We start from the raw sequence: 14673 nt of genomic DNA on the forward strand, positions 1-14673 counted from the left end.
AACGAAAATGTTATTTTTTTGAAATTCATACAGATATCACGCATCGAGCAATAAGAATGTGGATGTATGTTGAAACTCTTTGCGCATGAAGGGATTAAAAAAAAACATAGGAGGGTTGTTATGAAATTCAGTACAACATCACAACACTCTTTTGGGTGATGTAATGGTTATTAGAACATTGGGTGTTTTAATGTTGGCTGGTTAACTGGTTCAGAATCTTTAATAGAGTATTTAAAGCATGGGTGTAGATAAAGGTATTTAATCAAATGCTGTTAATTTATATCTATTTCTCTTTATTTTGTGTGCTGACAGTTTGGTTTTTAGAAAGAATTGTTAAGAATCATATTATTCTTAACTTTATTATTCAAAAATATTACAAGATGAGTAAATTGCTTTTGTAAGGTTTTGTGCACCTGCTATCTCCTCTCACTTCTCTCACCTCACTTTGTATTTGTGGATAACCAGGTGCGTGTCACTCTGTGCTTTATGTACGAACAGGAGCGATAGTAATACCTACGGGAGCGCGGGATCCTCAAGGTAGACGGTGGATGCATTCGTACATCAGTCGCTCACCGCCACGCGCATGCTGCTGTTATGCTGGTCAAAGGTTCTCGGGATGTGTCCTTTTTTAACCGACTTCGAAAAGGAGGAGGTTCTCAATTCGATCGATATTTTTATTATTTATGTACACCGATTACTCTGAGATTTATGATCCGATTTTCGTGATTCCTGTGTTTGGTTCTAGACGAAGCTATCCCGCTCAAAGTCACGCGTGGCGAGTGTAGGTACCTGCGATTACATTTGGCTTGGCACCGACTTCAAACCTATCGATAGGAATATACAAATAATAGTATTTTATCAATATTAAAGGTATAAGATTCGCATAAGAGGTATATTTAATTAAATCTCTATTAAGTTATTTTACACTTTTGGGTTTTTGAAGTAGGTTTTTTTTAAACGTAGTTTTTTTTTGTTTATTTGATCAGTGTTAAATTCCCCTCAAACACGGAGAAGCATAAAAATACTTTAATATTAATCAAAAAAAACGTAAATATTGCACTAAGGCAGCTAACTAGGCAAAATAAGTAGGTAATTTTTTCTTCTGTTATCGTGCGAGTTGGAAAGTAGACTTAGCATTGTCACATTGGTTCTCGCCTTTACTTTATCGTTCTTAGCCCCAAGTAAATAGCTATGAGAGTGAGTTACAGTTGATCGTAGTATGAGTAAACTTATTTATCAATGTGTTACGAATCCAATGCATCTACGAACTAAGTACGATTCGAAATTAATCTTACTAAATGGCTGTTTAAAGTAGCTATTTCATCAAACAGAAAAAGAAAAAGACAAAATATTGGAGATTGAAGGCAGATAAAACGAAGCTAAATAGACCACAGATACACCGACAGAAGAGTCGATGAATTTTCATCGGTATCCGAGTAATAACATTAATAAAATAATTTGTCGTATTATTTCTACCCAACTCTTTTCGTTCACTGCTTAAAACCATTAAATTCATTCGATCGATGGTGAGCTATCTCTCGTTAACTGTTCGCCATATTTGTTTACTATTTAAGACCCGCAAAAAAATACTTACAATAATTTTTTTTATAGCTCAACTTATTTAAAGGAATAGATATAATAATTTAAGAATAATTTGTAACCCTACGTCCTTGCCAATAAAAATATAATGAATAAACAATTTTTTTGTCATTTGGAAGATTCAAGCTAATGTAATGGTTTCTAATAGTCCAGTAACTAACTACAACGGCTTTCATACCGAAACATAAATAACAGGTTTTTGACTTTAATTCGTTTTAAATTTGTTTCAATTGACAATAATGGGAGGCAATTGAGAAAAGAAATGATAACAGAAACGCGGATACGTTTAGTGTTATATGTATCATGATATATATCATCCACATATAAAGTTTATTACTACCCGCTTATAGATAAGAAACACAAAGAAATCCTTACGATGAGTACCTTACTTACCGTACTTTGAATTATTGTACTCCCGTTACTGGCGAAGTAATTTGTTATCATTGTTGCGTCACATAATTTCCGTTTAAAATACGTATTGACTTCGAGGGGCTACGAAGCCCGTTTACTAGGGTTCCGTAGCCAAATTGCAAAAAATCGGAACTCTTATAGATTCGTCAAATTCAAATATTTTTATTCAAAATAGGATTTAAAATCACTTATTGAACGTCAAAAACTACCACCAATTCGAAAGAGACTGCCTCAGACCTGAGAAGAATGGGCGCAAGAAACTCAGCGGGCTTTTTTTAAATATAAAATATGGATTACAATGTAATATCGTACAATAAACATTTATAATTAAAGAGCCTGAGGGTGTTTGCTTTATTCCCAGTCCGTGGTGTCATTAAGAAAATCGTTTATGTTATAATAACCTTTCCCACACAAACGTTTTTTAACAATTCTTTTAAATTTCGTAACACATTTGTTTTGTACAATTTCTGGGATCATTTTGTAGAAGCATATACATCGCCGAACAAAAGACTCACTAACTCGACCCAACCGAGTAGTAGGCATAACAAGTTTATGTTTGTTCCTCGTGTTAACATTATGAATGTCACAGTTTCTAGAAAATTCCTCAATGTGCTTATGAACATACAGAACATTATCAAAAATGTATTGAGAAGCAACAGTCAAAATGTTTAATTCTTTACACTTATGGAACCCCAATACCGAGAGGAGTCCCAGGAGATCTCCTGCCATTCACCTCGACCCTCTGAATCCTATTATTTAAATATGAGATCAGAAGATCGAGTGCAGATCCTCTTATACCATAGTGACATAGCTTTCTGACCAGCGTTGAATGTTGAACACAATCAAAAGCCTTAGATAAATCACAGAAGATACCAATTAGTGCATTCTGTAATTCCTCCCAGGCCTCAAAAATATTCCTGATGAGTTCAACCCCTGCATCCGTAGTCGAGCGTCCCCTTGTAAAGCCAAATTGTTTTATATGAAGTAACTTGTAAATGTTAAAGTGAGTAAGAATTTGGCTTAAAATAATTTTTTCAAAAATTTTACTAAGGGTCGGCAACACTGAAACAGGGCGATAGTTATTCGGGTCAGAAGTGAGTCCCGATTTAAATATTGGTGTAATTTTTACTATACTTCAGAAGGTCAGAAACACACCATGTTCAATACAGCTATTAAAAACTAGTGCTAGATATGGTGCTATGACGTCAATAACAGAACTTATTATTTTTACAGATATGCCCCATATATCAGCAGTTTTTTTCATTTGTAAGGATCTGAAAGTTTTAATTATTTCTGCTGGGCTAACAATACTGAATTTGAAATTTTGTTTACATTCCTTAACATTTTCCAAAAGAAGTGACTCGGCAACACACAGGAGACAAGGGTGCTTGAGATGGAAACTGGAATATCAGAAAAAAATTTCTCAAAAGCAGAAGCTACTTCCTGCTCAGAGTGGATTTTTGTATTGTTTATTATTAGATTATATTCAAACTTGCAGTCTTTCGCTCTTCCAGATTCCCAGTTAATAACTTTCCAAGTCATTTTTATTTTATTTGAAGCATTTTTTATTATTTCTCTAATATGCATTGACTTAGCAATAGTACATACTTTCTTAAATAATTTTGAGTATTTTTTCACATATACAAGGAAAGATACATCATGATTACATGATGATCTCTCACTATATAGTTCATATAATCGTTGTCTGCTCCTATGAATACCAGCTGTTGCCCAGTTGTTAAATGACAAGAGACCACGCGAGTTGAATGTCTTTGATATTTACTAGAAGCAAACTCTGTTTTAATTATTTTAAATAACTTACCATACATCTCATTTGGAGTACTGTTATAATTCAAATACAAGTTTGAGAGTTTTTCCGAAACATTGCCTATATATTTCTCCATTCGCCTATTGTTTACCGGAACAAACATAAACTTTTTAGTTGAAGTACATTTGTTTACTTCAATATTAAAAGAGTCTAATTGACCAAAGTGGTCTGAGCTCAGTTTACTAAGCAGCCAGTGTTCAGTAAGACATAAGATATCAATATTTTCATGGCTCATTAGTAACTCCAGTTCCAGTTCTTTAACTAACAATCCTTGCATATTTTGGTGCATCAGGTTTATGACTTTACAATTATTATGTTTACTATTACTTGTACATTGTGTATTTATATTGCTAGAGGAGTCCGCTATTGTCTTATTGACTAATTTAAATTATTTGGAACATATTCCAAACCAGAAACTAAACTATAAGACTGCTCAATAGAAGCAGTGTTAATCAAATAATTACTTTGCTCAATAGGAGCAGAGTCCAACAAGCTATTACACTGCTCAATAGAAGCAGTGCTAATCGACTCACTAACCTGCTCAATAGAAGCAGGGGACCGGGTTGCCAAATAATTGGCTGTGTTATAAAATAAATAAAAAGATAGCGATTTAGCTATCTGTCTGTTATAAAAATTAGATAGGTGTAACCTATCAAATGTCAACATTTTACATTTATGATTAATTATATTATTAATATCAATTATGTGTATGTTACTACATAATAAATTACCATTATATGTCACATAATTTGAATGAGACAATAGGGTTATCATATTATTCAAATTGTCTCTTGCTTTGTTTTCCTGTGGCAAATCCTGTATGAATGGCAGTGTGAATATTATAAGATTTTCTATTTTTAAACTATTTAACTCATTGTATAATTTTTGTAGAACATTTTTATTTAAATTCCCTCTTCTCCCAATCATAACAATAATAGAAGTATTAGAGCAGTGAGTATCACTAAGAATTCTTTTTATAATTTGATAGTAACTTGCCCCTGGCATGCAAATATTTGATGCAATATTTGCCCGTTACTAATTTTGTGCAAAATCAACCCCATATTTCTTCCCAGGTCATCGCTATAAATCTTAATATGTTTTTTATGTGAAGAAATTGTTTGTGAGAGTTGATTTTTAATACCAGGAGTAGTGAGAGCCCTGACAGATTGAGAAACTACATTACTGTTAAGTACTTTCTTTGCCTGAAGGGCCTGTGGAAAAGTGACAATTACAATTACTATACATTTTAGAAATTGAGTCAAAACGCTCTGCATTATAGTTAGTTAATTCAATTAATCCATCCATAGCCGTGATGTGTTCGGCTATGTCTTTCTGTGAAATCTCATATTGTTTTGATACATGATCCAGATTTTGATGTAAGGCTAGTAACTCAGCCTGAAGAGAGCTCACACTTTCCTTATAGTCTTTTTTGATATTATCCAAATCTATACTGAGTTCTTTAGCTTGTATTTTAAGTTAATTTCTTTCCCTGTATAGTTTGGAAAATTTAGCACATGTGATGTATTTTTTGTTAACAATGTTATTGTTTCTTTAATAAATTTACATAATCTTACATATTTCTTAAATTTTTTTTTGCTTAAATGAGCCGGGTAGAAAGCCACAGAGTCCACATCAACTTCTGGGGCACATCCAACCAACTCATTGAATAGGCACTGGGTTTGAGAGGTCTTGAAACTCTGATCTGATGTTTTTAAGGATCTAATCGTCATGTCTGTCTGTCCGTCCGTATGCCACAGCCACATTTTTCCGTAACTATAAGAACTATACTGTTGATACTTGGTAAGTAGATGTATTCTATGAAAACCGCATTAAGATTTTCACACAAAAAAAGAAAAACAATTTTGGGGTTTCCCCGTACTTAGAACTGAAACTCAAAAATTTTTTATCATACCCATATGTGTATCTATCTATGGATAGGTCTTCAAAAATAATATTGAAGTTTCTAATATCATTTTTTCTAAACTGAATAACTTGCGCGAGAGACACTTCCAATGTGGTAAAATGTGTCCTCTCCGTCCACTCCCCCTAACCCTCTGTGAAATAAGAGAATGATAAAACTAAAAAAATATATGATCTATATTAACCATGCAAACTTCCACCGAAAATTGGTTTTAACAAGATCTAGTCTGGATCTAAAAAAAATTTTTTTAATACGTCTTACAACTACAAGAACTTTAATATTATAGTATATTTTGCTTCTACATAACCCTTCATGGGCTAGTCCGACTCGCACTTGGCCGCTTTGATATGCGAACGATACAGTCTAGGTCCATTTATTACGTTTATAACATACATAAAATATATATGTGACTGTAATAGAGAAAATATATCCTATATTTTCTCTATTACAAAAGTTATAGAAAAAAATAATATAGGTAAACTGTGACAATATGTCGGCCCATGCTCGTCAATTACCATCAGGTGAATGTCCTGCTCGTCTCGTCCCTTATTTTTATAAAAAAATAGTAAAACCTTGAGATACCCATTGAACACCTTAATATGATAAAGTGAATCATTAAAGTACAATTAACACAGTGGCGAATACCACCATTAAAGTTATATCTTATTACAATAAAACTACCGATGCTTGAGACAGAATGAATGCATATTATTTTAAATTAACACTAACATTAGTGGTGACACAGCTAGCGACCTCTACTAGAATATACCATTATCCTCGTACGACCGAATTTTAATTCTAGAGCGGGTTGTACCTAAAAATGATCGACGGTACACTGTAAGGGTTCAAATTTTTGTATCCATAAAAGCCGAGCACTTTAAAGATTCTGAGTATTCTAGATTTCAGACAGACTTGAAATTAAGTGGAGGCATTGTTTTAAAATGTTTTCAAGAGATATTCGAGAAAAAAAAGTTCTTTTAAAAGTATTTCTGGTATAACCACAACTGTAAGCAAAAAATGTAAAGTGATACAAGTTCAAATTCATATATACGTTCCGCTGATGGTAATTGATATGCCCTGCCCATTACAACGCAGTGCCGCTCAGGATTCTTGTGAAACCCAAAAATTCTGAGGGCGGTACAATTGCGCTCGCCACCTTAAGAAATAAGGTGCTAATTCTCATTTGCCTAGTAATTTGACTAGCTACGGCGACCTTCAGACCAAAATACAATAATGTGTACACATTACTGTTTCACGGCAGAAATAGGCGCCGTTGGGACCACTTATTACCCATACGTATAACCCCTACCCATAATCTAGCCGGTATCCTGTGCAAAGGAAAGGAGCCTCGCACTGGTAAAAATACGCCGTCATAGTATCATGAAGGTCACGAAAGACCCATAAAATGGTGGCGATCATATGGATTGTGGTTACTAAAAATAAAACAGTAGTTAATTCAGTAGGCTTGAAAAAAGGTTATCACTTCTTTGACCACACGACAGAAGTGAAAACTTAATCAAGGCGAGGTTACTTGTGCCACCATTATAAATAAGGTTATTTAAATGCATTTCAAAAAACGAGGTAAAATAACTGTTTAAATATATTATATGGCAATATTCATAATTAGTACCTTTGGAAGTGCTGTAGGTTATCAAAATATCCTAGTTAGCTCTAGTTTTTGTATGAAAATATTTGTTTGGTAAATATTTGAATCGTTGAGCATTCTTCATTCATTCTTCAAAATGTTCTTATTAGTGACTAAATCCGATAGTCCTTGGCAGAGGACTATTATTATTTTTTCTAATTGAGATAAAAATTATTATGCAATATTTGATTATACAATTAGAATAAAAAAAACTGAAAAAAACTTGAAAGAATACTGAGACCCTGCCACCGTAGGTCTCTGCAAGGGTCTATAAATGTTTGCTTTGGACTGCTGATTATAATTGACACAGAATCGAGCAAATAATTATTGAGGAGTGTGCATTGATGATTTATGCACACTCCATTATTGCACACACATTTATGCGCACATTATATTACATTATATAACATGCAATCTCAAATGCCGAGACATTTGATGACTATGAATTATGATTATTTGTTCCTTATAAGAGGACCGTCGAGGTTATATTATTTGAGAATTTTACTACTATATTTACCGTATATAATACAGTAAATATTTGTTTATGTAATATTTTATTGACCGAAGGAATGGAGAGTGAAAATCCAAAGGATTTTGAATTCCCAAATGATAATGTCCCATATGATACGTTCTTAAAGGCAAGTTAGGTTATATTATTTGAGAATTTTACTACTATATTTACCGTATATAATACAGTAAATATTTGTTTATGTAATATCTTATTGACCGAAGGAATGGAGAGTGAAAATCCAAAGGATTTTGAATTCCCAAATGATAATGTCCCATATGATACGTTCTTAAAGGCAAGTTAGAGATACGTAGCTACGTGTGTGTGGACGACATAGCCTCATTACGATGACATTTGTTTTATGAACCAGTGGGAGGCTCCTTTGCACAGGATGCCGTCTAGATTATGGCTACCACAACGGCGCCTTTTCCTGCTGTGAATTAAGATCAAATGATGTCCTTAGTGGGACTGAATCCATGAATAATATTTATTTATTTATATTAGGGGGCCCGACAGTCATACAGAGTTAGATGTAAACGTTAACAAGTAAGGACAATTTAAGTAGAAAACAAGCCTCCACAAGTTGAAAGAAACTGAACTAAAACTACAACGTTTTATACATAAGTCTAGGTTTAACATTTGGAGATTGAAAACTTATAAACTATATACAATACAAAAACAGGAATAAGTACGAATATTGTTAGTCCGCCATACTTTTGCAAACTATCCATGTATTTACTGCCACTAGTAATGTTAATTATACGAACACGCTAAATATTTACTTCATTCACATCAGTTCAGCTGATAAGTGGTCGGCTTTAAGTATCGCTCGCACAATAAACAGTATTTGTCACAACTCCTAGAAGACGTGGTTGTTCCTTTTGCTGTAAGTATTAAAATACTATTCTTCTATAGTTTTAAGACTATCTCTAAAACTTATGGAAACATTTTATTCACATATTCCACATTTATAGGATATTTAAAGTACTTTAAATAATAATATCATTTATTTCACGCCACAGTCCATATAATGTTAGTAAAATCTTATTCTAGGGCTAGGAATACATTAAATACATTTATTTGAACACTTTAATTTTGACAGTCAATGTCTATTTATTATATTTTCAAAACTATTCACTACATTTAAAACAATATTGGAACTATAACTAATGCGAACTCTAATAAGAAAAATCGTTTTTTTAAATTCTTTCTGCATAAAAATCATTTACCCTATACAGTGCAAAAGCTACAATAACGCGTCAGGTCCATAAATGTCCTAAATGCGTTATTATATTGAACACTTAAGATATTCACTTCAATTAATTATTTATCAATGTAATTATTGATAATTGTATATTTTGTAGCATCGTTCACTATGTTTATTTGTGGCTTGTTATTATTTACAGCATAACTGTTTGTTAATAAGGTGTTATGTACAGTCTGACATACATACCTATCTGACTCTATATGGGTATAGAATATAATAAATGAAGAATACTTGATTTAAGTGAATAAAACTCAACCATGTCTCGATATATATCTCGGCATACTCGGCGACGTTCAGCTCCGTGGTCACATGAAAGAGAAGGCCAAATTGGCCTCAAAATGTTTGGTATACATGTTCACTAAGGTGAGACAGTACCAACCTCACTTCAACCCACCGCCTGAAACTTCGGACGCAAATTCGGCCTCACATGGAGTACTCATCTCACCTCCTGGCGGGCGGCCTCCAATACTAGCTTCTTCCATTTGACCGCATACAACGAAGAGCGGCTACAATAGGAGTTTAGACATATAAACCAAACCTATACTATAAATTTTTTCCTTTTAGAAAAGACGGCAACGCTTCTGTGATTCCTCTGTTGTTGCAGGAGAATGTTCGTTCGTTTGTAGAAGAGTTTGAAGGGGTTTGAAGCAGAGTTTAATAATGTAATCTTTAATTAAACGTTAAATTATGTCTACAATCTAGATAAACCATAGATACCTACTAAATCATCGGATGTAACTAAGTCTGACCATATTAATGTTATCTTGTGTAGCTACAGTTTAACAATTGGCATTAGCATGAGCGACTATAAACATTCTTACAAGCCTACATTAAATATTCAGTGTTGGTTTAAATGATAATGAGTCGGCTTACAACACGACATAGGTAACTGATAACTAATGTAATTTATTAAGTACCTACTTACCAAGAAACATGTATTTTGTCTTTAGACGCAAGTCTAAATATTTAATCTTGTCTCGACTCTCTCAGTAGATAAGTATACTTATTGTTTTGTTCTTGGAGAGCGCACCAGTAGAAACAACTAGCTATATTATGTATTCCATGTTGCCTACCAAATTACCTAGTTACCTACCCAATAGGATAGAATATGTACCCGAAATAATGGAAAGAGTTGCAAATAAGTAATTCCTGTCGTGATGCCTAATGCCACTCAATTGCACACAGGTATTAAATCCACTGGGTAGATCTTATGGAAAACTTCCTAAAGAATTATCGGCTATCTTTTGATAGCGTTTCCATTTTCATACGAAATAAAGGACGCAAGGCCAGCTATTTTTTTTATGAAAAAGAAGTACAATTGAGTATAATTAAACCATTCCATGTAGGTATGTAAGGTTACCATTTAATAATTTGATAAGTCCTGACATTATGATAAAGGTCCGGACTTCGTTTCTCGAAAGATAAAATACTTACTTATTTTATATTAGTTAATATGTAGTTTTATTACTATATTTCATCTAATTAAAATTAAAATCCTGGCAAGTTAGAGAGCCGGACATAATCCGAACTGGAGTCTAAAATAATAGAGTGAATAGAAATAGATAGTAGGTAACCCTACATATATCTACTCCTGTAACACTAAATGAATCACAGGACGATTATCAACCTTTTAAGGTAGTCAAATGGCTCAAGCTTATACTAAAGACCATCGGATCAGATAGATGAGAAATAGTTTCCCCGTAATATGTGGCCAAAATTGTGCTCTATGGAGCGGTATTATCTACGTGGCCGTCTTCTCATTACTCCGCAAGTGTTCAAGTATTCTTATCATTACTCTGCATGCTCTATCAACGACACTCAAATTTTTCGAAGCCAGCTTTGCCTTTCATATGACTTTTTATTGAATTAGGCGTTACTTTGCGGAAATCCATAATTATACAAATGATTTTAGTTTTCTTTAGTGTTAATTACGCCAATATTTGTTTTTAAAAGAATTCGACACGTGTTTCCGGCCGGCTCATGTTATTCAGTCTCGTGCCAGATTTTGGCAAGACAACACGTCCTGAGGATGCCTCGTGTAGAGGCGAAACACGTGTCGAATTGTTTTAAAAACAAATATTGGCGGAATTAACACTAAAGAAAACTTAAATCATTTGTATTTTCATATGACTTCCTGTCCCTTGCTTGATTTAGTGGTTAACGCGAATACTTGAGTCTTATGGTGGATAAGTTGAACAAGCTTCAATTCACCTCAGGGCAACGTTAGAAAAGTAAAGGTTTTTTCTGTAGTTGTCGAAGATTTCCCGAGAAAGTCCGGATGGCATACGTCATCTCCTGTGCTATCGTAAGTATCCATCCCTACTCTGTGGTATAAAAATACAAGCCAACATAACATTATCAATGATTATTTTAATACGTAAATTAAATAGATTAATAGATCAACGAAGACCGACTTAAAATTTGGTTGTTATTGCTTTTTACACATAATATATTTATACAAGTAGGGTCTTATGTAGCGCATCTACTCCGTGATACTTACTTTCTTCTTACCTAGGTATAGGTAACGTGGATAGTTTTCGTAGAATTTTATAATAAAATATAGGTAATTTCGTAAAATGCTGTTAATTTTTATTATAGTAAATCGCAACCAAAACTTATTTACCATGACTAATTATATTATTACCTAACTTTTAAACTTATGTTAAATTAAATGCAACGCATTTTTTCTTAGTGCTTAGTAAATTGGAACACTTACGAGTAACTAGGTTTGGTACTGAGAGAGTTGAATTTAACTGTTTGGCCTAAATACCATAGTTTCATGAGCATCCACCCACCAGTCTCAAGATATAATTTTGTACAAAAAGTGTTCTAGGGTTCGGAGGGTTGCATGGTGAGGAAATGATAATAACAAACTCTGCAAATAAAACGATTTTATTTATTTATTATGTACTTAGTTATAGAAACTGGGCCGAAACAGCGTCATTTATTTCGTTCAAATATGCGGACAAAAAAGTTATTATAATTGGCACATTGTGTCCAAAGTAAAAATTTGCTTTTTGTGTATTTTGGTGACTGGTTATGTTTGACTTGTCTGTAAAATAGTGGTGTGATCATAACCAAAGGAACCAAAGATACTATACATAGTGATTTTAATTTTCTATTTTACAACGCAATGACTTTTGTATTACTGATGCGGGAAAAGTAGTATCTTGCACTCGCTGTTGTGGTTGAAATGGAGCCGTTTGCCCATTTTAAAATTACGCGTGAGTTTTTTCGTAAATGAAACTGTTGTTTGAGTGCGAAAAGTCTACTTGTCGTACGCAAATTATACTTGGCACACGCAAATTTAGATAAAATTGCTGAAATAAATAAAATAATAACAATCGAAATATCAAAACTGAATTGAGGTTGACCAACCCCCCGTCTGGGCTTTGCCCCTGGACCCACATAAATCGTCGCATTTGTAATATAAAATAGTATGTGCAACTCGTGCGACAAGTTGTCGATTGCCCACGAAAGCGAAGTTGAACGCACGAGCGAAGCGAATGCGGTCATTCGCTTGAGTTGCACAATTTACTATTTTCGTCTTTGAAAATATTTCCAAGTTAAATATTTAAGTTTATTTTATATAACAGAATTTGGCGTTTAATTAATGGCTAATTATATTATCATTAGAACGTAAGAGATCCTTTTCAGTGTTTTTTTTTTTGCTTTACTAAACGTATGTTTATACTAAATACAGTTCGCTATATTATGTACCTACTTCTTTACAGAAGGCCTTGTAGATACTTTCCATTCCTGGCACAGTTTTTCAGCTAAGGAAGCATCTACTAGACTGCCTATGTAAAAATTAAAATTGAGTTTAATATGAAACGTGCGGTGATTTGACATAAGTTTGTATCTAGTAATTACAGTATGACGATTGGCAACGAAGTATAATCCGGCAAAGTTTAAAAGCGAACTGTTGCTTAGAACGTAGTGGATTTGGGCTATCTCCGTTTTTTTTCAAGATTATAGCCGTCATCTGCCAATCTATCGATGACTGCACGTTTCATACAATCATGTGAATCACTTTTTTCTTAGAGTGTCGCCATGCTGGGCTGGAGTGTGTAGTGTGTACGTATTCGATGATTTTACTATCATGAGAAATAATAATTTAAACTCTTTTTAATAAGCTTCTAATATGTACATGTTTGTATGTATTCGATCGGTTTTTTTATGTATGTACACCGATTACTCTGAAATTTATGATCCGATTTACGTCATTCTTCTTTTGTTCGATGCGAAATAGTTGCCATTTGGTCCCATAAATATTTTACATACTTAGTTAGGCCCAGTAGTTTTCATTTTATGAGCATTATTATGAAAATTTTTGTCTATCTGGGTGACATAATTGTTTTCTGCGTTCGGCTTTTTTTGGAGATTTTATTCAGGTTGATTATATATTATTATTAACTGACGCTAAAACGTAAAAAATAAACTACGTTTAAAAAAACCAACTTCAAAAACTGAAAAGTATCAAGTAACTAAAAATTTAATTTAATACACCTCTAATGTAAACCTTTACCTTTAATATTAATAAATACAATTATTTGTATGTGCTACATATTGATAGCTTTGAAGTCAGTGCCAAATGTAATAAAGGTACCTATACTCGCCACGCGTGATATTGAGCGGGATAGCTTCGTCTAGAATATAATAACCCAAGCGGACAGACACGCGTAACCAGACAACCTAAATAATTACAGTAAGTAAGCTGTTTATAATATTAAGTTTTATTTTGTTTAGGGCTTGGCACTGACTTAAAACCTATCAATAAATAATACTATTTTACTAATATTAAAGGTAAAGGTTTGCATAAGAGGTGTATTAAATTAATTTTTTAGTTATTTGATACTTTTCAGTTTTTGAAGTCGGTTTTTTTAAACGTAGTTTAATTTTTTTATCAGCAACTTCAGAGAGTTCTTTTTACTTTTATGTTACCTTGCTTTATAATATCTATATTATGCATTTAGAAGTCGTTATCTTTTAAGATGAATAAAACATTTTTTTTTATGAAAATAAGGGACAAGACGAGCAGGACGTTCAGCTGATGGTAATTGATACGCCCTGCCCATTACAATGCAGTGCCGCTCAGGATTCTTGATAAACCCCAAAAATTCTGATCGGCACTGCAACTGCGCTCGTCACCTTGAGACAAGATGTTAAGTCTCATTTGCCCAGTAATTTTACTAGCTACGGCGCCCTTTAGACCGAAACACAGTAATGCTTACACATAACTGCTTCACGGCAGAAATAGGCGCCGTTGTGGTACCCCTGATCTAGCCGGCATCCTGTGCAAAGGAGCCTCCCACTGGTAAAACGTATAAGAGAATTCATTTACACTTGCTATCGTCGTTTTATTATTCAATTATTCCAATGACACGAAATAAATAATCCCCACATCCGTATAATTCCCACTAGTATCCAGTCAGTCTTGGAGCGATCACAGCTGTTTGATTATGAGTCAGCATTAAAAAATACATACAACTAC

General features: G+C 33.5%; 1 protein-coding gene across 1 annotated transcript in view; it reads left to right on the plus strand.

The window, feature by feature from the left end:
- Positions 1–8688: 8688 nt before the first annotated feature.
- LOC126968400 (juvenile hormone epoxide hydrolase-like) overlaps positions 8689–14673 on the plus strand; it is a 38143-nt gene continuing 32158 nt past the window's right edge. Inside the window, exon 1 of the mRNA XM_050813414.1 lies at positions 8689–8798. The gene's annotated coding sequence lies outside the window, so the exon portion shown is untranslated. The remainder of the gene's footprint in view (positions 8799–14673) is intronic.

The sequence above is a fragment of the Leptidea sinapis genome, chromosome 15 (genome assembly GCF_905404315.1).
Source record: "Leptidea sinapis chromosome 15, ilLepSina1.1, whole genome shotgun sequence".
Lineage (NCBI taxonomy): Eukaryota > Metazoa > Arthropoda > Insecta > Lepidoptera > Pieridae > Leptidea > Leptidea sinapis.